Below are 22487 nucleotides of genomic sequence, written 5' to 3' on the forward strand. Positions count from 1 at the left end.
ATTTATAGTAAAACATATTAGGACCGAGTGTTAAAGAGGAAGGATGAGTCATTCCATTGAAACCATTGATGACATAAATAAAAGCAAAATGCTTACTATGTGTTTTGCGAAGTATTTAAGGCCAGGTGGTGCTAATTTGAATGCTCCCTGACTGAATCTGTGAAAGTATACATATGTGGGAAAAAATTCAGGTTTAACCAGAGGGAAGTTAGTTATTGAAAATCTATTTCGGTATCTGCTTTCTCCCTTTTATTTACTTCCAATCCATATTCAAATCCTGGTTGTCATCCTTCCTAATGAGAGAGACTGGCTTATTCTCTCGCTAGGATTTGCTTATTTTTGGAAGGTTGAGGAATGGTGCAAGGGGGGTTCTGTGTGCCCCCAGTCTTCACCCCTCTTCTCACCTGCTGTGGAAGGAAAGCTCTCAGAACCCTCACCTGCCTCCCAGCTGTGGGTTCTCAAGCTGACCAGTAATCATAGACTGATAGACCTGGAAGGACCCATATATTGTTTATTTCGGCATGCTCATTTAGGGTGTAAAATATGGAGGTTAGAGAGGCTCTGTGATTCACTCAAGGTCATGTAGCAAATTAGTAAGGACTAGAATCCATATCCCTGCCTACTTTAATTCCTTCTTCACAAACCTCCCTGTGACTGCCGGGGTCTGCTCCCTGCTTCTACCACCAAGGAGGAGTTAAAGGAGGATAAGAATAGAATCTGACTTAAGGGCAGTTTCAGATCTTTGGCTGTGTAGGGTGGATTTTTTGCATGGTGACTGGCCTTGTGGAGTGCTTATTAACCTCTCTCCTGCTCAGGCTGAGTGGACTAGTGTGCACTGAATTCTTTAGATTTGCAGGCGGTGCACTGCTTTGGGGTTTTGAGTATTGGTAAGACCTGGGACTTGCCCTTGAGGAGCTTATAACTTGAGCAGTTGAGTTAAAATACTGCAAATGTGTACGAGTAGGTTGATAACTATGAGAGAAAGTAGAAAATGGACAGATTATGGCAGATATACAGAAAAAAGAAAAAACCACAAGGCAATTCAGAGATGAAATGCCTTCTACCTGGAGGGATTCATTTTTAATTAAAAAAAAAAAATTTTTTTTTTGTTGCACACTTAACTGTGTGAGGGACCCCAGATTAGGCCCCTGGAATTCAGTGGTGCACAAGACAACAGAGAGTCTGGCTTTGTGGGGTTTTCTGGATGGGGGAGAAATGTAGCTAGTGTTCTTCTGAAAAACTGTGGGGTTGCAATTGTGGTAAATGCTGGGATCGTGGATAATACAACTCTCTTTGGGTGGAATGAGGGTGGTTAATACTGGAATGGTAGGTTGGGGTTAGGTGGGCGTGCCAGAAAGTGCCAGGCCAGGAAGGGGGCAAGGTAGGGTGGAAGGGTGGGGAGAACTCCAGCAGCCTGAGGACAGGTTGTCACGCTGCCGCGTGTAGACTCCGATCTTGGCCACACGCCCGAAATACTGTCAGCTGTGGCTTCCTCATCCTACGGTGGGGTTATCATGCGGGATATCATGGGGGCTCGCCTGAGGATTTCAGATAATGCAGTTAACACATTCTGCACGGGACCTGGACCAAGGTAGTTGCTCAATAAACATAACTGTTGTTAGGTTGGGGACTTTATCCTGGGGCAGTTGGGAGCCTCTGAAGGTGTTTGAGCAGGAAAGTGACAAGGTCTGAGCTGTCCAGGCTGGTCATCTTGTTCCCCGGTGTCCTGGCTCCCAAGCTACCCCAGCTCTGTTTCTGCCTTCAGGTCTGCAAAGGAGTTTGTTTAACGGTTAATCATCAGACCCTCTCCCTGCGTCTTGCACCCAGCATCTACCAAGGTGGAATGACGTGACATGAAATGGACTGTTGCCACCTCTTCTTGGTGGGTGGAGGGGCTGGGAGAGGCCCTGGGGAGAGGGGACTGCAGCCCTGGGATCAGAGGAAACGACACCACGAAAAGCTGGCCAGCCGGACTGTTACCGGCTGTCTGATGCTCTTTTAATAGAAACCTGAAGGTCTGAGCTCACCCTAACCGTCCGTCACCCCACTTGCCTGCCTGATAGCAAGCGGAGGGCCGGTATCTCCCGTGGGCCAGTCTGGGCTGTGGTTGCAGCCGAAGCCCGCGTCTGCAGAGCGACAGCGGCTGGGGGAGATAAGGCCTGCGTTGTGTAAGAGGAGCTCGGTCTGTTGGCCCCGCGGCTCCCGGCCCCTGGTTAACTGCTAACCTCAACGGAGGAGTGGGCCCTTGCTGGGAAAGGCCGTTCCAGGGCCCCTCGCTGGTTCCACTGATGCCTTTTTGTGGTTGGATAAAGGAAGCTCATGTAGGCCGCCCACAGTGCACACTTGGGCTTGGGCTACGGCTGTTTGCTTGTTTTGTTTTTCTCCTTTGTCTTTCTTAAAAAAAGAGAAGCTGAAAGGGGGACAGTCTTGCTTGGCACCTACCTCCCATAGCCCGAAACGACAGAAAACAAGCAGTTCCTAAACCAGGCAGGAAAAACATCCTCCTTCCCGGCCTGATATCCCCAGGTCCCCAGAGGCCAGCTTGGAGAATTCGGTTTGGGGGCTTGACCGGAGGGGGCCTTCCTTGGTGGCTCAGCGGTAAAGAATCCAGCTGTCAGTGCAGAGATACAGGTTCAGTCCCTGGGTTGGGAAGATCCCCTGGGGGAGGAAATGGCAACCAACTCCAGTATTCTTGCCTGGGAAATCCCATGGATAGAGGAACCCAGTGGGCTACAGTCCATGGGTTTGTGGAAGTATAGGACATGACTTGGCAACTAAACAACAATGGCACTTGACTAGAAGCCCCCGTCTTGGAACCTCAACCCCAGGCCAGCTTTTCTACTGTCCCAGTGGCTGGGTCCAGGGAGCTGCAGTAGAAAATACACTGTACTTTGCTTGCTTTCTTCTTTCCATCTTCCCCAGCCACTTTCAAGATGGATAAGCGAGCCATAGTGTGTGTCCCCCGCTCTTGAAAGGATGATGGGGTCTAGTGTCCTGGCTTCTGGCATTGCCCTGTTGTGATGGGTGACAAGCTAGAAGGGACTTTGGTGGCCAGCCCCCGTTGTGAGGCTCTCGTGTGTTCCACGCCACCGAGTCTCTCCATGGACCCCTCAGGACAGGGATGTTGCTGTTCCCTGAGCAGCCAATGCTTCTTCCAGAGAGTTCTTACAGCCCCACCACCACTTCTGCTCTTTGGAGTCACAGAGACTCTGGGCCACAGCCTTTAAGATCTTTGTAAGATAGCTACGTGTCTTCCTTAGTTAGGCAGTGGTTTACCATATACTATGATTTTAGTTCACTTCACCATTCTCATAACACTGTTTTAGGTGCTTCCAGATTTGTCAATTTTATATCACTGCAGACATCAGAAGGATTGTATGCACTGACATGAGCAGGTGAAGAACCAGACACTCACCTCCGTTGTCTGAGATGTTATACTTCTATTAATGGGTCTTCCGAGTGTCTGCCTTCTGTTCTTTCCTCTGGCTGCCCTGAGGTTATTTCCCTTGTTCTTGGCTGTCTGATTGCTCCCAGAGACTGCAGTGATTTTTCTTTTTGTGGGGAAGGTCACTGGGGGTAGCAGGAATGAGGGGTTGGATGGGAGATGATCTTTCTGAATATTAGGTAGAATAGATGGTCATTTGCAGGCTTGGTGGTTGCTCCATGCCCACTGCAGGGGTCTAGCTCAGGGATAGTCAGGGGAGGGCAGATGATGATTTAAAAGATTCGAGGTGGTGGCTTATATTGATTTTAGCTTATCTGACCCTTTAGCTAGAGGCTGCTCTTCCCTCAAAGTGTCTTACTAGCTGTAAGTTAAAGCAACAGAGAAATGTATATCATCCCTTTCTTTGCATTAATTAGGACTGGGAAATTCATTATTTAGAGGGATAAGCGCATCTGAGGAGGGAGACTTCTGAACCAGTTCAGAGATCTGTGGCCAAACTGCGGGATTCCCAAGTAGCAAGTGGAGATGAGGGTGAGTTGATGAGACATGAGTGGGGAGAAGGAGAGGTGAAAGGTCAGGAAGGGGAGGCATCCAGAGCCCTGTGCAGCCTAGCAGGGATCAGACGCCCTTCTCCAAGGGGCCCAAGTTAGCGGTCCTGGGAGCAGGCTGGTCCTGGGTCTTCTAGAAATGTTGTTTTCTGGGTTGAAAATACAGTGTTTAGATTAACTGCTGCTCTGGCATGTGGTCTGGTTAGCCAAGGGTTAAATTGTACATTCCCCCCTTTTAGTCATAAAGCCAGTTACAGATCTGCCCTGGAGTTGGGTCTTCCTGCCTTGGTGGGTGAGTCTAGAGAACCTAACAGAATGATCAGTGACTCTTGTCTGAATTCCAAAACCCTGCCATGACGTTCTGTTCTGAAGCTGTGGAGTCAAGGGCGAGTGAATGGATAGTGACCCCTTTCCCCCCAGGAATTCTCTGGAAGTTATGTTTTGGATGAAACCTGTGATAACTAGCTTTTTTCTTTGCTGGTTTATCCTAGAACGGAGGCTGTAGGCCCACAGAACAGATACATTTTTCACCTAGGCCCAGGCCTTAACACACGTATACCTGAAACTGAAGGTTCAGCAGAACTTTATCTGTATTATATTTTATGGGCGCTGATATTTTCTCTTCTGTTTATCTCTTCTGTTTCATTTAACATTTGTTAATCAAGACCCACTGATGGATTGTTACCCATAGTTTAAAGAACACCCTAATAAACTGAGGATTTAGCCATGGATATTCAATTCAAAAGACATTTACTGAGCACCTGCTGTGTGCTGGGTGCTTACCAAGTGCTGTGAGGTAGCACACGGCTGTTAATAAAGCCTCTTAAGAGCTCACAGTAAAACACGATAACCACACACGTGTATGGCTCTGTGTGTGTGTTTATCAGACATACGCTCAATTATTGTATTAGTGAGATACTAGGGGAGCACAGGAGAGGAATTGAACAGTTCTCATTGAAGCTTCAGGAGGGATTCACGGAGGAGGTGTCATTTGGCTGGTCTTGGATGATGGCAAGGATTTGGAGAAGTAGAGATAGATATTGCCATTTCTAGCTGGGGAATGAGAAAAGGTGACCGTGTATGTGTTTGGGCAGGTGGCCCACAGACAGCTCAGTGAGCGGGCGTGGGGGGATGGACATGGGATGAATGGGAGGGCAGGCAGAGAAAATGGATCGGGGCCAGGTCTTGGAGCTCTTTGAATGCTAGGCTAGCAGTTCTGGGCAAGGCTGAGTTGGTTGGAGGTTGGGTAACTCAGATTTTTGTAGAAGACAGACCTGGGAGAGGAGAGGCCGTGAAGTCGCTCAGAATGCTAATCCCACTCTGTTGCTATCCAGCCGCCTCTGAGTATTTGGGAGTGGCTTGGAAGTGGTATAGAGCTTTACAAGCAGCCTTGATTGGATGCTGGCTTTTCCCCCAAAGTTCTTTCCTATCCTAACTCCTTCCTACCGTCCACACCCCACTTTGGGAGAGAAAACTTCTCTTTGGGGCTTCCGTGGTGGCTCAGACGGTTAAGAATCTGCCTACAGTTTAGGAGATCTGGGCTCGATCCCTGGGTCAGGAAGATCACCTGGAGGAGGGAATAGCTACCCACTGCAGTATTCTTGCCTGGAGGGTCCCATGGACAGAGGAGCCTGGCAGGCTACAGTCCACAGGGTTGCAGAGAGTTAGACACGACTGAGCGACACTCACTGGCTCACGGAGCCGCCTGGTCGGCGACACTGAATGGGCCCCCTTAGACCTGGCTCACACCTGTCCTTTCTCACATTCAATCGCTACTTTTGGCAAACATGATGCAGCCGCTCAAACTCAGCCCTGGGCCTTCCAGGAGAGCAGGGTTTGGAATGAAAGTGCTTTTGTTTGGGGCGTTTTCTACTCCCCCACCCCCAACCCCACCCCTGCCAGACCTGAGTTGTCCTTCTCTTTCTCTGTGTTCTCCAAGTCAGGCCTCTGTGGAAGCCCCTTCTCACTGTTTGCCCGCCCCCTGCCCCCCAGCTTGCCCCGACAAGTGTTTCTAAGCATTTCTAAATATACACCATTTCACGATCAGCTCCACGGCCTTCTTACCAGGCTGTTTGGGCTCGCGTTTCATCTCCCCAGCTACCGCACAGGTCCTGTGAGGGTGGTGATTGTGGTTTATCCATCCTCTCCCCTTGAACTACCTGATGCCTTGCTGAACACAAAGCAGCGATTCCATAAATTACAGCTAAGTGGGCACCCGCTCTGGAGTAAGCCGTTCATGAGCGTGAATATGCTTCATCCTCACAACCAGCCATGGGGGTGGCTGCTGGGGTTTTTAAGAAGTAATTTTATTTATTTATTTTTGATTGCGCTGGGTCTTCGTTGCTGCTCGGGGGCTTTTCTCTAGTTGGGGTGAGCAGGGGGCCACTCTTGGTTGGGGTACACGGGCTTCTCTTGTTGCGGAGGGTGGGCTGTGAGTGCAGGGGCTTCACTAGGTGAGGCTCACCGGCTCAGTTGCTTCTCGGCATGTGGAATCTTCCTGCACCAGGGGTCAAACTCACGTCCCCTGCATTGACAGGTGGATTCTTGTCCGCTGTGCTACCACGAAAGTCCCAGGTGCTATTGCAGAAATCCTTGGGCTTCCAGGTTGCCTCTCCTCAGCTTTGGACTTAGGTTCTCCTGCCCCAGGATGCTCCTTGGTTTATCTCCATCCAGCCTTCATCAGGGTGACCGTGTTGACGCTCTTATTTCAGAGGCTGCCTGTGACCTCCTAGTTCTCGAAAGCAGTGTACCTTCCTGGACTCTGTAACATCAAACCCCCCTGCCCATCTGCCTCAAGATTCCTGAAGCTCCCTCCCTAGAGGCAGTGTGATCTACCACATGGACTTCTGCAGGATTTCTGCTTGCCTTTATTTAAAAATCTTCATTGGTGAACGTTTTTATTAAAAATTTTTTTTTTTTAGGAAACTGAAGTGTCGTTGATTTACAGTGTTGTGTTACTTTCAGGCGTACAACAAAGTGATTCAGTTACACACACACATATTCTTTTTCAGATTCTTTCCAGTTGCAGATTGTTACGTGATACTGAATACAGTTCCCTGGGCTATATGGTAGGTCCTTATTGGCTATCTGTTTTCCACATGTCTTTGCCTCTTGCTGAGGGGCAGAGGGGGAGGAAGCATTTGGCCCCCATGGCCCGCTTCCTTGTCTGCCAACTGCTGGTAGCTCCTCTTCACAGCAGAGGCGGGTGGGGGGCTGTCCCTGTGGGTCTGCGGTGGCTGAAGGCGGCCCTGTCACGCCGCAGTGGAGGTGTTTCCCGAGATGATGTCCCTGCTGCTTCTCCTCTCTCCGGCCTCCTCCTTGGCCATCTCATGGTTTCTGGGGTCTGCTCTCTGAGGAAGACTTCCGGATCTCGGTCGCTAGTATTTTTGTCTTCCCTGTGTTGCACAGGTGCCTTTCTAGCTGCCTGCTGGGTACACCAGTCCTGCCAGAAACTAGAACTTGGTGTGCACGGGTTGAGTTTAGCACTGTCCCTCTGGGATCTTCTCTGTGTCCTCAAGTTCTGCCAGAGGCTCTGCCCGCTTCTTCAGACCGTGGTATTGTCTGTGTCCCCTGCCTTCCTTTTGCCTCTCTGGCTCATCTCCTCCCTCTCAATCGGATGGATATCCCAGTCTCCCAACCAGCCTTCCTGCAGTGCCCCTGACCATGGCTTATCACCACATCCTCCTGATCAGAGCTCTGAGCATGCCGCTGCTCTGCTGAAAACCCACAGTGGCCATTAGCTCTTTCTGAAGCAACTGGAGAATTCTTAGCTTGGTGTTCAGAGCCATCGGGGATCCTAGATTCCAGCTACGTCCCTATGCTTCCTCCCTTTCTCAGCACGTGCCTTAGGACATATGCCCCTCAAGCGGAGGGACCATGTTTTTCATGTCTGAGTTATAACCTTTTAGCCCATCATCCAGCACATGGAGGCCCAGTACACGTTATTATTGCGTCAGACTCGTTCCTTCAATTGCTATAACTTCTCCACTCATCACAGCAGGGCCAGAGATTTCAAGTTCAAGCACAAATGCTATCTCCTCCCAGCCTTTCTTGGTGCATCCTCCCCTTGGCTGCCAGTGGGAAATAAGATGCCCTTGGAAACCTGCCATGCAAAGAGGCATAGATAAAACTTGATGCTTATTATCACCACTTCTGTTCATTTCTTCCCTCCGACACCCTTTCTGAGTACCATCTGGGTGCTCTTCAGTTCCCTGGCCATCCCTCCTCCTCCTCTTTCCCCCAGGTCCAGTGCCATGCCCTGGATATTGTAAGTGTTACATGAATCTTGTTGCGTAGTGAACTAGAGGTTGTCTGATGGATGGTGGCATTATTATGAAATGGGTGGGCTGAGCTTTCTGAATATCTGCAGTGTAGTACTAAGGGTTTATTTCAGTTCAGTTCAGTCGCTCAGTCATGTCCGACTCGTTGCCACCCCATGGACTGTAGCACGCCAGGCTTCCCTGCCCATCGCCAACTCCCAGAGTTTACACAAATTCATGTCCACTGAGTCGGTGATGCCATCTAACCATCTCATCCTCTGTCGTCCCCTTCTCTTCCTGCCCTCAATCTTTCCCAGCATCAGAGTCTTTTCACATGAGTCAGTTCTTCACATCAGATGGCCAAAGTATTGGAGCTTCAGCTTCACCATCAGTCCTTCCAATGAATAGTCAGGACTGATCTCCTTTAGGATGGACTGGTGAGTCTCCTTGCAGTCCAAGGGACTCTCATGAGTCTTCTCCAACACCACAGTTCAAAAGCATCGATTCTTTGGTGCTCAGCTTTCTTTATAGTCCAACTCTCACATCCATACATGACTACTGGAAAAAACCATAGGTGTTAGAGATAGTTAAATAGCATGTCCATCACTCAGTGGACACTCTGGGAGATAGAGGAGGACCGAGGAGCCTGGCATGCTGCAGCCCATGAGCTCGCAAAGAGTTGGACGCGATTTAGCGACTGAACAATCACAACAACACCTAAGGATTAGCCATCAAGGCAAAGCCGGTAGTAAAAAGAAAACCCAGAAAGTGGGCCCAGGCTTGGGGACTGTCGAAGCAGAACTATCTTTGCTTGGAGCTTTTCCTTTTATCTTTTCTTTTTTCTGTCTGCTTTCCCCCACCCCTTTTTTGATCAGTGCCAAATTTGTCCTAATTGGCACCTTTATTATGGCAGGAATCGGCCAGGCAGCAGGAAGGGCTGGGGTGTGCGAATGCTGTGTGAAGGAGGGAGGTGCCTGGGAATGTGGATACAGGGCCTTGTTCAAACACAGGCATGCAGTGCACAGCCGCCTGCCTTTACCCACTAGGTGACAATGAGCAGGTCCCTGGGGCCAAGAGCCACGAGCCCTGCAACTGGATCCTCCTCTTCCCTCGCCCTCCAGCACCCCCAGAGGAGACCCACATTCCAGTGAGCAGCAGTCCTTGGGGCAGAGGTGTCAGGGAGAGCTTTGCTGGGAGGAGGGGCAGCGCCCAGGGGGTGGACATTCACTGGTTCCGCTGGGGATTCCCTGTGGCTTAAGGGAAGCTGGGAGGGGCTGATCCTGAAGGGAAGGACTTGTACAAGGACTTCTCATCTGCACCTGCTCGTCTGGTGAGCACACTGGTACCACTGCATTGAATTCCATACCATCGCTCCAGTAAGAGCGCCGAGACTGTGGCTTTTTCTTTTCTTCCTCCCAGTGCCCAGCCTGGCACAAGGTGGTGACCTGTGATGTGTTCCTTGGGTTGAGTTGTAGAGGGTGCCTCTGATCCCCAAGACCTGGGGGTAGGGATCGGCCTGCTCTCAGCTACTGGAAATCGTCCCTGTTCCAGACTAGACATAGACGGGGAGAGGCAGAGGCCGCTGAGCTAGCTGGTGAGGAGGCAGCGGGGAGGACCATCTGGCTCCTGTCCTGAAGGGCTTGCTGGGGAGTCGTCCTTTTGCACCTGAGTTTGCCAGAGCGCTGTGTGTTCTCTGCTGGCCTGGCGAACCTGGTGTAGGTATGAGCTAGATCTCGAGATGAGAGGGGCAGGAAGGCTGGATGGCTCCTTCTCTTTTCTGTCCTTTTCGACTTGGCAAGTGAGTCCCAAAGTGTTTGCATTGTAAAGGTCCACGGGTTTTATAGGCACCCGGATGGCAGGTGCAGGCCTATAACTCCACTCGCGGCCTCCCTGGGGCATCCGGCCAGGCTCAGGGCAGGAAATGGCTGATTCTGGGTCACTTGGCGGCTCTTGTTTGCTGCTGAGATTGTTCCTGTAATCAAGATCTTAGATCTGGAAGGGACACGAAGAGATGATCTAGTTCAGCTCGTGGCCTTCGGGCCTGAAAAGCGGTGCTGATAGTCTGGTGCCCATTTCACGGGCAGGTACCTGAAGGCCCAGAATGACGGAGCGCCCTTAGGTCATTCAGCATGGCTCTCTCCGATCTTCTCTTCCGTCCCCTGCCGTGACATGCTGTGGATGGTTGTGGATGAGGTACTGTCTCCCTGGTGAGGTATATTTTCTGTGAGGTGAAGCCATTCTTGTCATTGGATGCCTGAGAGGGCCAGGAAGAACGCCCTTGCTTTCTTTCTAGGGTCCTGATGCAAAGAGCAGGTGGGAAGACAGGGTGGCCTCTTGAACTTTGGAGTTTCTCTGGGTTGAGGCCTTGCCTCGCTGGCCCTGGGAGGCTGTTGGTGGTTTGGGAAGCAAAGGAGGGAAGCGTGGCCTAGCCAGAGAGCTCCTGGGCTCCTGTCCGCCAGCTCCACATCACAGAAATGCCTGGACTTTCCAGTGGTCAGAAGGTAGTTTTGGAGAGCCTGTGTGGTTGAGGCCTTGTCTGGGGCTTGTCTGAGGTCTGGGTAAGAACTTCCTTGTCCATGGCTTAGAGACTCAGTCTTTATGGTCCCTCCATCCTGGGAAGCTCATTGGCAAACTTCAAAAAGGACTTCATTTTCTTAGATGCTGTGTGGACCAGCCCTGGGCTGTCAGTGAGAGAGGTCTGAGACCTTGGATTTCCTGGCCGAGACAGGGGTGTGTGCCCCATGGCTGTCTGCCCTTTCTCTTAAGATAACTAATATTTCTACCAAACTCTCAGATTCTTTCTGCCTTTTTTTTTTCCCCTGCAACATTTTATCTTTGTGGGAAGTTTAAGCAAAATGTATCTGACTTTGTTGTTTCTGCTTATTTATTTTGTCCTCCAAGTTTCTGATTTTATCCCCCCCTCCCTCCCAAGGTGGAGTTAGTGGAAATTACAGTGGGTGTCCTGGGGAGGTTAAAGGTCCTTACGTCTTTGTCCTCCTACCTGGCTGCAGAGAAGACAAGCTACAGGCATTTAATAAAGAACCTTTCACCATATTCTCGTGTCTTTGCCTGCTAACCCCTAAGCTCCATCAAATAGCGAATGGATGTGAATTCTCCTAGCCTGTTTGTGCCAACTTCCTTCAGTGCCTTGCTGACCAGCTCTGGGCTGAGTGTCTCTGTGTGGGGTTTGGCCTCTGTTTCTGTGTATGAGAGTTGGGTTGCTACTTCTGTACTTCCCTGTGCCTTTTTCCTAATCTTATCTTTCTTTGCTTGATGTTTTCTTGTAATTATGTGACTGCACCCAGTGTGATATGGTTCCTTTCTGCTTCTCTAGCTTCCCGGGATGGTGTCCTGTGGCTGTGATCAGGGTGGACTCCAGTCTCTCTGCCCACTCCCCTTCTCCTTGCTTTTGTCCAGTTGACTGGACAAAGAGAACAAAACCAAATGGCCTCCCCTCCCCCCTCTCCTCAACCAGTCACGCACTGGTGTTCTGAGCTGATCTTCCTGCAGCCATTGAAACACGTGCTTAAATGCCTCAAAGTCACTGAGACTGGCCAGGCCCGTGCACCCCTCCTCCCTGACACCCCTAGACCAGCCAGGGTCTTCCTGGCCCGTGGTACCCAGTGGGTGTGGGGCCGTGCAGAGCCCCTGAGGCTCTGCTGACCGGCAGCTCTGTTACAGTTGAGGAGCCGGAGGGCCGGGGCTGGGACAGGTCAGCCAGGCCTCTTTTATTTACAGTACTCTCTTTCACGGCCCCAGTGAAACGGGAGCCCCGAGAGGCTGCAGTGAAAGGGCACTGTGTTTGTGCACTCAGGCCTTCCAGGGCTTGCTACAAAAGGTGGGGGCACCCGGAGCTCTGAAGGGCTTTTTGTCACCAGCAGTTTGGCCTGGGCTTGCCAAGGGTGAGAGTGCGAGGGTCGCCGCTGGGATTCTGAGCCTGTGCGTGTGGAGACAGCTCTGGGCTGCTCCTTAGGGCTAATTCTGCGGTCTGGGGGTGGGGGCAGGGGCAGGCACTGCACATCTTGATCCTCTCGATTTTATTGTAGCAAAGCCTCCTTTCTCCTCAGGGTTTCTCCTAGTGGGCCCCTTGTCTCACAGGAGCTATGGTTGGGAGTAAAGTGTAGAGGGGACCCCAGTCTCCTCCCCGACTCTCCTCTCTCCAAAGAGCAATGTCATGGGCAGCGAGTAAACTTCCATGAGCTCTTGCATTCTTGTAGCTGCCATTTCCTGATTTTGCCTCCCCCCCAATTAATCCCATCTGTAGAATGGGGGCAGTGATAGCATCTACCTCATATATAGGACTCTTGTAATGTCTGGGTCAGATAACACGTGGGGTTGGCTCACATAGGGTTCTTTTCTTTCAAACTAACCAGCCACAGTCCCTTTCTCAGTCTGAGGAGCCAGGTTGGGGACCCCGCTTTGTAGTGATCCCAACCTTCCTTCCATCCTCCCTGGCTCTTGGGGGTTCTTCATACTTGACACCCTCTGGTCTGCGTTATGTGATCAAGGGAAGAAAAGTTTTCCAGAAGAACATTCAAAACATTAAGGTTCGAGATTGTAGAACAGATGAAAGCACACACATACCACACCCCACCCCAAAATTACCCGTTAAAAGGAGATTAAAAAAACCACAAGTACCTACCCTGCATTGGTAAATTCTGGAAGCCTGACAGTGTTTTCTTCATTGACCTGCTGTGACTCCAGCGGTTGAGTCCAGATGGGTGTGGAAGCCTCAAATGTCTTTGCCTTTGCCCTTTAATTCTATCTTTGAATGTCCAGAACCAAAAATCAGGGCCACATATTAGCAGTGGCACTACTGCTGCTGCTAAGTCGCTTCAGTCGTGTCCGACTCTGTGCGACCCCATAGATGGCAGCCCACCAGGCTCCCCCGTCCCTGGGACTCTCCAGGCAAGAACACTGGAGTGGGTTAAATTCAAGCCTGTTCAGAGAGCCTCGGGACATTTGGAAGCCCTGGGTGGTCGTGCAGTTGGGGAAGCTGGTATTCCCCAGCTACAGAGGGGCCATCTTCCTCTCAGCTTTTGTTTTCTGCACTCCCCTTGCCCCCTTACACTTACCATCCTGGCTTCTCTTTTGGGGGCAACCCCCTCATGTTCTTGCCCATCTTCCCAAGAGGCAGTTAATAAACAGCCACAAGCAGAAGCAAGAAGACACCTCGAGGGAGTGAGCAAAAGGCCCAGATAAGGGTGGTGGAGCCTTAATACAGAATTATAAAGAGCCTCAGAAAATCTCCTTACTGTGTGTTCACCCTTCAGGCCATTTCTATGTCCTGTCCAGCTGAAAGGAGAAAAAGATTGGAAAGACACAGCCAAGGGGTTTTTCCCTCTTTGCCAGCACTGATTTCTCTGCTGCCTGCCTTCTCTGAGGGACTAATCTGTAAGAAACATGGAGAACCTTATTTCTACCACTTAACCCACATCCATTTTCTAGATGGTTTATAAAAAAGGCCTCACACTAGCTCTTTGGGACTAGCTGTCATACATGAGGAATGGTTCTGGATGATTCTTGCATTGTCAAGAGACACTTTTTCCTTCTGTCTTGCTGCGTTTGAAACAGTGATGATGTTATTGACTCAGACTTGAAGCCCTTCTCTGATTAAATTCTTCCATGCTGCTGCTGCTAAGTCGCTTCAGTCATGTCCAACTCTGTGCGACCCCATAGACGGCAGCCCACCAGGCTCCCCCGTCCCTGGGATTCTCCAGGCAAGAACACTGGAGTGGGTCGCCATTTCCTTCTCCAATGCATGAAAGTGAAAAGTGAAAGGGAAGTCGCTCAGTCGTCTCCGACTCTTTGCGAACCCATGGACTGTAGCCTACCAGGCTCCTCCGTCCATGGGATTTTCCAGGCAAGAGTACTGGAGTGGGCTGCCATTGCCATATTGGCCCTTAAAAGTATATTTTTGGACTTTTCAGTAGAGCATACCTGATTCGGACACGACTGAAGTGACTTAGCAGCAGCAGCAGCATACTTGATGAGTCCACCAGTAGTAGTCTGAGATGTTGGTTCATTCACACAGGCCACTCAGAAAGGTTTAGTTTCCTTTACGGTTGGTGAGGGCACAGGCCACCCCATGAACTGCAGTGTTGTGACCGATTGGGCACCCAGCATCTGGGAGTCAGAGGGGGAACTTGGGTGTGCAGACAGTGGAAAGGGGCCTCCCGAGAGCCAGTGCTGCTCAGGAAGTTTCTGTGTGGGCTCAAACTTGGCTGCCAGCACTCCACACAGTGCTCTTCTATGAGTTAGAGAAGGTGCCCTTTTTCCATTGGATGGGATGGGGTGGGATTTCACATCTGCTCAGCCCTCAGTCAGGTACGCAAGGCTCCTGGTCCACGGAGGCTTCTGTGCTTGGAGGGGTCCTGAAATGAAAGCTATTTTAGTGAGATGTTTCCAGCCATCAGCCCATTGAGTGTCAGTGAGTGGGAGCCAGAGTTTCCCAAAGCCAAGGCCTTCCGAGGGTTTCACTGATCTCTACACCCATCTGGGTTCCTTCAGCCCAGAGCCAGTCAGAGCCCTACAGCGACTGCACCAGACTGCGGGCCACGGCGGCTCAACTCCACAGGGGCCGGGGCCTCTCTGCCCGCCCTGGCGTCCTTAAAGCTGCCAGAAACGTCAGGTGGGGTTTATGGCATCCTCGTAGCATGACTGTCCCTGGTGATCAAGGCCAAGAAAAGCAACGGGAAGGGGTGGGAGTGGCCATGCGCATGCACACAGCCCCCAGTCTGGCATTGCCGTCTGTGGGGTTGAGTTTGGAAAAGCACAGCATCTTATGCAACCAGTTTCTTCGGCATGGATGTGGAGCTGGGAGGGGGAGACCCGTTAACAAGGCAGAGTTCGGCCCTTTGCAGGAAGATCGATTTGCTCACCTCTTTTCTTGTAGTGTTGCTCATCAAGTCTGGGTCTTTAAAAAGCCGCTGCCAGGCCTAGGCCAGTGGTAGGGTAACCCCAGGTCCCTTTAGCCTGAGCGCCCTTGGGTGCTGTATTGACAAGACTCTGAAGGGCCCATGGTAAGTAGACAAGGGCCTGAGAATAATTTCCATTTAACTAATTATTATTCTTACTCCGATAGATTTGAAATCTATTTACCTTTTCGGGGTCCCATAGCCTTTTAAATGTTTCAAATGTATTCTCTCTGATAGGTTACCTTTTCTCTCCCTGTAGGCTATAATTAGTGTCCTTTACACAAAATTGGCTTAGAATTGGATTTAGAGAAGATAAGAATCAAATTACCAGTATTTATCTTGTAAATTCCAAAAGATCTACTTAAGACACTGTATTTAAAAAAAAAAAAAGAAAGGAGTTTAAAAGAAAAGTTTATTCTATGAAAAGTAAATTCCTCATAGTCTGAACATCCCAGGGCCATTTTAATATTAAAGCTGCGACTTCCCTTGGAGGAACCTAAAATTGCCTTTTCTCTTGTCTCTCATTTTATCTCCAATGGAGCTGAAATACGTTGCCAGGCTTTGGATGGTGGAAAGCTAAAGTCCGGGTTTTCATTAATTTGGAGAGTTTGGATTGTCTATGATTTTTTGATTTGTGGTGAGACAGACCTCTAAACATGTGTATCCTAAAAGATATACATGTAATTTTTTACCTTGGCATTTTAAGTTTTTAAGCTGTTGGGAGCTGAGAGAACAGACCTTGGAAGTCTCCTGCATGTTTGCATGGCCTGAAATGTCAGCATGCTAGTTTTCACATGCTGCTTGGTACAGTAAGTCTCCAGCAGGTTTAAATAAGGTCATGTCAGAAAAATACGCCTGAGTTTTTAACACTGTTAGCTCATAAAGGTGCCAGGCAGTAATGGCATATTCAGATCATTCATTAAGCGTTGAGCTACAATCCTCGTACTCTACAAATCCTTCCTGTATTCAGGTGCACTTCTGGTGTTGAACGTGAAACCCTCACCCCTCAAGCGAGGAGGTGCAGGGTTTCAGCTGCAGCTCCCAGTTTGTGGCTGGGGTCACACTTCACTGGCACTTTTGTAACCTCAGAGGCACTCTCTGCATGGCCTTCTGCTTTAGCAACACTGTTGACTGCAGTTTTCCAAATTGATTCTGACTTTTTTTTTTTGGTTCTGATGAAGGTGTTGGAGACCAAAACACAAACAACAGATTCCTTTTAAGGGAAGAAAAATGTGTTTCATGAGCAGTTCCATTTCTGGGTATGGACCCAAAAGAATGGCAAGCAGGGACTTAAACAGATAACTGGTACACCCATGTTAGCAGCAGCGTTATTCACAATAACAAAAGAGTGAAAGTGTCCCTTGACAGATGAATCAATAGATTAAAATGTGGTAAATACATGCAATGGAATATTATTCAGCCTTAAAAAGGAAGGAAGTTCTGACATATAACCCTTGATGTAGCATGGCTGATCCTTGAAGACATTATTCTACATGAAATAAGCCAGACATAAAAGGTAAGTTTTGTGTGGTTCCATTTCTATGTTTGTAAGTATCTAGGTTTATATGAAGCACATTCATAGAGACAGAAAGTAGAATAGGGGTTGCCAGGGGCTGGTGGGGGTAGGAGTAGGGAATTAGTGCTTAATGGGGACAGAGTTTTAGTTTGGAATGATGAAAAATGCTGTGGATGGATGATGGAGGTGGTTGCGTGCACTTGGTGCCACTGATTTATGCACTTAAAAATAGCTAAAATAGTACATTTTAGTGTAATGTCTGTTTCACCATGATAAAAATTTACATTAATTGCGATACCTGGCTTTTGAAACAAAATTTCTTGGAAAACACTTAGGTTATCATACTGTTAAAAGCCCTCTGCTAAATGTTAAAGAAACAGTTACCTAGATATAGTATTGATTATCAGCCAGTAGCCTGGCACCCTTAAGCCATCAGTATTGTTATCAGCAGGATAAAATACTTTCATCTACCTCTCAGGTGGAACGATTACTTGCTGAGGCCCTGTGTTGTTTCTGATGTGGTTCTAGAAAAGTCTCCCCTTGTTGGCTCTGATACTTTCTCTGGTTGACCTCGTCCCAGAGAGAAGGCTGAGGAAAATCTCCCCCCCTTAATTTTTATTCTACATCAATAATTTTTTAAAATGTCTGTGGTTTTACAAACACAGAGAGGTTTCAGTGAGGAAGGAAATTCATTCTGGGTTTGCAACATTTCTGAAAATTGTGGAAGAGGTGTTTATGCTTTTTGACTTTGTACCTGTGTGGTCAGGTTTTTAGAAGCTTTCTGTTCCCCATCTGTGGTGAGTCTCGTCCCCCGCCAAGGTTGCAGACATAGCCAGAGATTTTTGTGAGCTTCTGAGCAGAAACTTTTCAGCTCCTCTTAGTTGGATTTTTAGTTAAATGAAAAATTTAAAACTCCTAAGGAAATTCACAGTGAAAAAAATCTATGCCCAAATAAGTTAGCATCTCAAGATGAAAATACCAGTTCTGGAAATGGAAGTTTCCTCTACCCCATGGTGGCGTTGCAGCCAGCAGCCTCGTTCTGTGCGTCTGAGGGTTTAATGGCCAGCATGCGTAGGTATGGGGCTCGCCGTATATATAGTACCAGGCGTGTGGGCGCCTTGGCGCTGATCTGAAAATGCTTAACTTTGGCATTTCTAGGTTTATTTTAAACCTACAACCTTTAACGCCAGACACAGAACTGCTTTCCCACTTAATGTAACCATACATTGATTGCTTTTAATTAGCGTTGGATCTTTTTTGGTGCTTTGCAGCTTGGGATATGTAAGAAGTCTGATTTAAATTAAAAGAAAAAAAAAAAAAACCAACTCCACTCCGACACTTTCACGAGGCATGGGAGCTTTTGAAATTTGCACCCTGCCGGGGTCCTCTTTATTTTTGTCTTGAGTCAGGTGGGCTGCGAAGCAAGTGAAAGGTCCAGTATAACCCATCTAACAGATAAAAGGTAATTTGTTTGTAGTGTTTTGGCAGAAATTAAACATCCGTACGTAAATAACAGCGGCGGGGAGCTAGGTTTTCAGAGCCTGAACATAGTTGATGAAGATCAATGGTGCCAGAGTCATGGGTTGTTGGCTAGGACGAGAGGGGTGGGGTCAAGCCGTTTCGTTCAACAGTTTGGAAATGCTAATGATCAACTGTGGTTTTCAAACCAGGATTCATAGTTGCCTGCATGTCGCCACCCCTTGTGGGAAGCCTCCATGCCACCACCGAATTCTCCAGTAAATATTTCAGACATCCTGGGCCCTGCTGTCCTTCCCATGCAGTAAATTACATATTAAAGAAGCCTGGTAACTGAGCGCTGGTTGCTGTGAGATAAGGACTAGGGAATCAATATGTTTGCCATGTGGTTGCTTGTTTATGACACCTGCCTCTGGAACAGTTGAGCAATGTTTTGTTTGTTAAGGCTGCATTTCAGAAGCTTGTATCCTCCTAAAACAACCATGATCTTACAGAGGGGGAGAGAGAAGTGCTCCAACAGATATTGATTTTAGTTTTTCTAAGTATGGAATTGCCCTTCTAAACAGTGGTCTCACAGCCTGCTTCCCTGCTCCCTCCCGCCCCCCCCCCCCTTGAAGGAGGGAGCTAGATAACTCTGATCCTCTGAACATGTAGATCATAAATCTATTTTAGAATGTTTATGATGTGGTCAGTTAAAAGAAGGAGTGTAGCTTATAATAAGGAAGTGTAGGTGTTGTTTAGATTATCTCTTCTCCGGGTACCTGGCTCACACCAGTTCCGTTCTCTCCAGACTCCTGATCCTCCCTGATAAATGCTTTTCCAACAATAAGAGCAAAATGCAACAAGAAACATATCTGTGGCCGACAGTAAATAAGCATTTTAATCTCAGTCTCCAGTGGGGTTGTATTTTAACTAATGGATAATACTATTGTCTTGTGACCCAGCCTGCTGGTGAGTTAATGGTTCTTAGAGCTGTGCATTGTCGACTCAAGTGAATGAAAGAGTGTGTGTGTGTGTGTGTGTGTGTGTGTGTGTGCGCGCGCGCGCGCGCGCGTGTGTGTTAGGGTAAGGGGTCAGCTTTGGAGAGAGTAGGGAGGCAGTCCGGATCTTTCATTTGGTCTTCCATTTTGGAAAAGAGCATCAATGACACAGCTTCTCTCCTTGCCTTAGGGATTCAGTGGTTATAAAATATATTTCAAATACGTTTGGTTGTCAGGGTGTAAAATGCGTATTGTGTTGGTGCAGTTGGGTTGCCAATGGCACACGCCCTCCTAGTGTTCCTACACCTAAGAAGCATTCCTTCTGTCTCCAGCCCAGTTAGTGGTCTGTGACTTCAAATGCACTTACACGTAAACAGTCAGTTCTGCTTTGTTTTGCCAGAAAGTGAGTTAAAGATCTGAAAGGAAACACGAGCTCCTTATTGAGCACCCCGGAGGCACCACTCCTGAGCTGCTGCCCTGCACCGGGGTCCCGAAGACAGGGAGACGATCTCTTAACAACACGGAGATATTCTGAGCCCTGATTTTTGTTTGTTCGTGTGTTTTTTAACCCAGATTGTCAGGTCCTCCTTAATCAACAGTGGCAAAACATCGCTTTCCTTTCTGTTTTCCACGGGATGGTAAATGGCTTATCCAGTCATTTCTCTCTGCTGTGTTCAGCCCAAGGTGACGCTTAACATTAGATGGAGGTGATGGGCAGGAGGGCTTGGTGAGTTGAGTACCAGCTCATACCTGGAGAAAGTGAATGAAGCTGGGTCTGTGCAACTGATTTGAAAGGCCAGTGACCCAGGTGTCAAAGTAAAATAATTATTTCTCCGCTGCCCCCACACCCTTAGTGTCTAAATATGGTAGGCATGATAGGTGAGTTATTCTGAGGAGGCTGGAACATATTTGAGATTTATTTAATTTTTGTAGTCCTGGCTTGGCTGGATGACAAAAGTGTTTAAACCAAAACTGATTCTAGGATGCATTTTGTCCTGCTGGTAATGGGATGTGGTCATAGAGCATATGTGCGAATTTGGCTGTGAGGGTGGGGGAGGGGTTGGGGGTTGGCAAGCTGGCCTCTCTTCTCTTGAATTTGCTCAGCCACTGATGGAAAGAGAGGAAACTCAATGAGGACCCTTCTAGTGGTTTTAGTTTTCCAGAGGTTTTTAATCACTGAGCAGTGCTGGGAACTGAAGTGACTCTGACCTTTCTGATAGATCCTTTTGTGAGAGGTGGCACTTCTAGCTTTATGAAATTATTAACCTTTTATAAGACTGGGATGATATAAATGCAGAGTGAGACCAGACAATGGCTGTTGGATTCCTCAGTTGGAGAGATCAGGTTTTTACTGCCTTCACAAAAGTTCATGCTGGTTTGGGAATCCAGAAGGACCTTTGGGGTGGGGAGAGACCCTGCTGCTGCTACTGCTGCTAAGTCGCTTTAGTCATGTCCAACTCTGTGCGACCCCATAGACGGCAGCCCAGCAGGCTCTGCCGTCCCTGGGATTCTCCAGGCAAGAAGACTGGACTGGGTTGCCATTTCCTTCTCCAATGCATGAAAGTAAAAAGTCAAAGTGAAGTCGCTCAGTCGTGTCCGACTCTTTGTGACCCCATGGACTGCAGCCTACCAGGCTCCTCCGTCCATGGGATTTTCCAGGCAAGAGTACTGCAGTGGGGTGCCATCCCTAGAGGAGTTTTAATGAGGATGTAGTCACATGGCAAGCTTCTCGGGAGATCCAGAGGGACTTTTAAGGCCAGGAACATTGCAATCTGGGTTTTGGGGTTTTTTGGTGAGTGTTTATTTTGGACAGTTACCTCCTGTAAAAGGATTTAGAATATCACTCAGTTATGACCCAGCCCTCCCCGTATCCTCCAGCTCAGCATTGTTGTTTTTTTTGAGCTATGGAAGCATATTTTCCTAGGACTGTGTGTAATTCATCTACTTAACCAGATCTGTTTGAGGGGTTTTCAGAGTCTTGCGTGACTGAAGAGAGAAACATGATATGGTAGAAAGAGCCGAAATTTTAGAATCAAGATAGACCTAGATCGAGAGAGAGTCTGTCCACTTTTTAAATTGTGTGTCCTTAGACATGTCACTTACACATTTCTAGCCTCTTGTAAAATGGGGATGATGTCCCCTAGCTTGTAAGGTTATTGTGAGGATCAAATGGAAAAACACATGTAGTTCTCCTTGCTATTATTGTAGTGCCCAATAAATGTTAGTTCCTTTGTCGTCCTTTCTCTCCATTGAGAGCAGGGGACCTGCTTGTATTTCCTTGTTTTTTTGATGTCATGGTACACAATGGAGATACTTTCATGTACTGTGGCTCTGTTTTGTATCCATCATGGTAGTAATAAAGGAGCTGGTGGTGTCCCAAATAGGGAGAGAACGGGCAAGGTTTTCCCAGTGGCTTTTCATTTCTCTTCCATAGGAAATTGGGCCCTGCTCCAGGGAACGAAAGTCCTGGGGCAGACGTGTTCCCTTGCCTTTGGCCTCCGCACCTGGGACCTCCTTCGTTTGGTGGTCTGTGTCTGGTCTCGCGGGTCTTGTCTGGTATATTGGGGTTGGCACTAAACACATCACCGACGGCTGCATGTCCTCATTCATAGGCCTCTGAGCTACGGGCCTCAGCTGCTTTGCTCTGCAGGTTTGCAATTTCCCTTTCCAGGGAGAAAAAAAAAATCCTTAAAAAGTGCTTTGGGAAGGCTTTCTTATTGTAGCTGGTGCTTCGTTTGGGTTTTGATCTGCCTGGGGTTTGAGGATGCTCAGCGGCCGTTCCTGACACGCTCTTGCCTTTGTATGCATGGACCGAGCTTGGGATCCTTGGGAACGTTTCACTGTGGGGCTTTCAGGAGAGACGTTTGTCATTTGTCATCACGCTCCTCATCCATCATGACTGCAGTGAGAGTGGTTCCAGGGACAGGGTGGAATCAGTTGTTCAGATTTTTCCTTCTTCCTGATAAGTCAGTCCCCATCTCCCGCCTCTCCACCCCCCGCCCCAGTCTTTCTGGAAATGAACCGGTTGGGAAATGCTTGGGCCAGCGTTTCTGGGATGATCCCGGCATACATAGGAAGAGTGGTACTTTTTGCAGATAGCCCTGGGATCAGTCCCGTATCCCTGAGGTGTGGTTTAGTAAGAGGTAAACAGTCACTTAATTATTTATTAGGTGCCTACAAAATTTTATAGGCAGGAGAGCCTAGGGCAATTCTAGAAAAAAGGCCAATCCTGGAGCTTTCTGTGCAGCTTCTTCCCTGGCCTTGAAGCTTTTAATACTCCCCGATATCCATCATAGCCCTCAGTGCCAGCCAAGTGTCAGGTAGGGACAGTAGCATCAGCCAGAGC

At 48.6% G+C, this 22487-nt stretch overlaps 1 protein-coding gene and 1 long non-coding RNA gene across 3 annotated transcripts in view; one reads left to right on the top strand and one right to left on the bottom strand.

The window, feature by feature from the left end:
- Positions 1 to 22487, top strand: part of ZBTB16 (zinc finger and BTB domain containing 16) — a 203869-nt gene that overhangs the window by 19687 nt on the left and 161695 nt on the right. The window lies entirely within an intron of this gene.
- On the bottom strand, positions 11495 to 18517 carry LOC120876272. Its single transcript, XR_005724134.1, has 2 exons — positions 13171 to 18517; positions 11495 to 13065 (listed from the first exon to the last, which is right to left on the bottom strand). It is a non-coding gene; the product is annotated as an uncharacterized LOC120876272 (long non-coding RNA).

Source organism: Oryx dammah, unplaced genomic scaffold, assembly GCF_014754425.2.
Source record: "Oryx dammah isolate SB20612 unplaced genomic scaffold, SCBI_Odam_1.1 HiC_scaffold_17, whole genome shotgun sequence".
Taxonomy (NCBI): Eukaryota; Metazoa; Chordata; class Mammalia; order Artiodactyla; family Bovidae; genus Oryx; species Oryx dammah.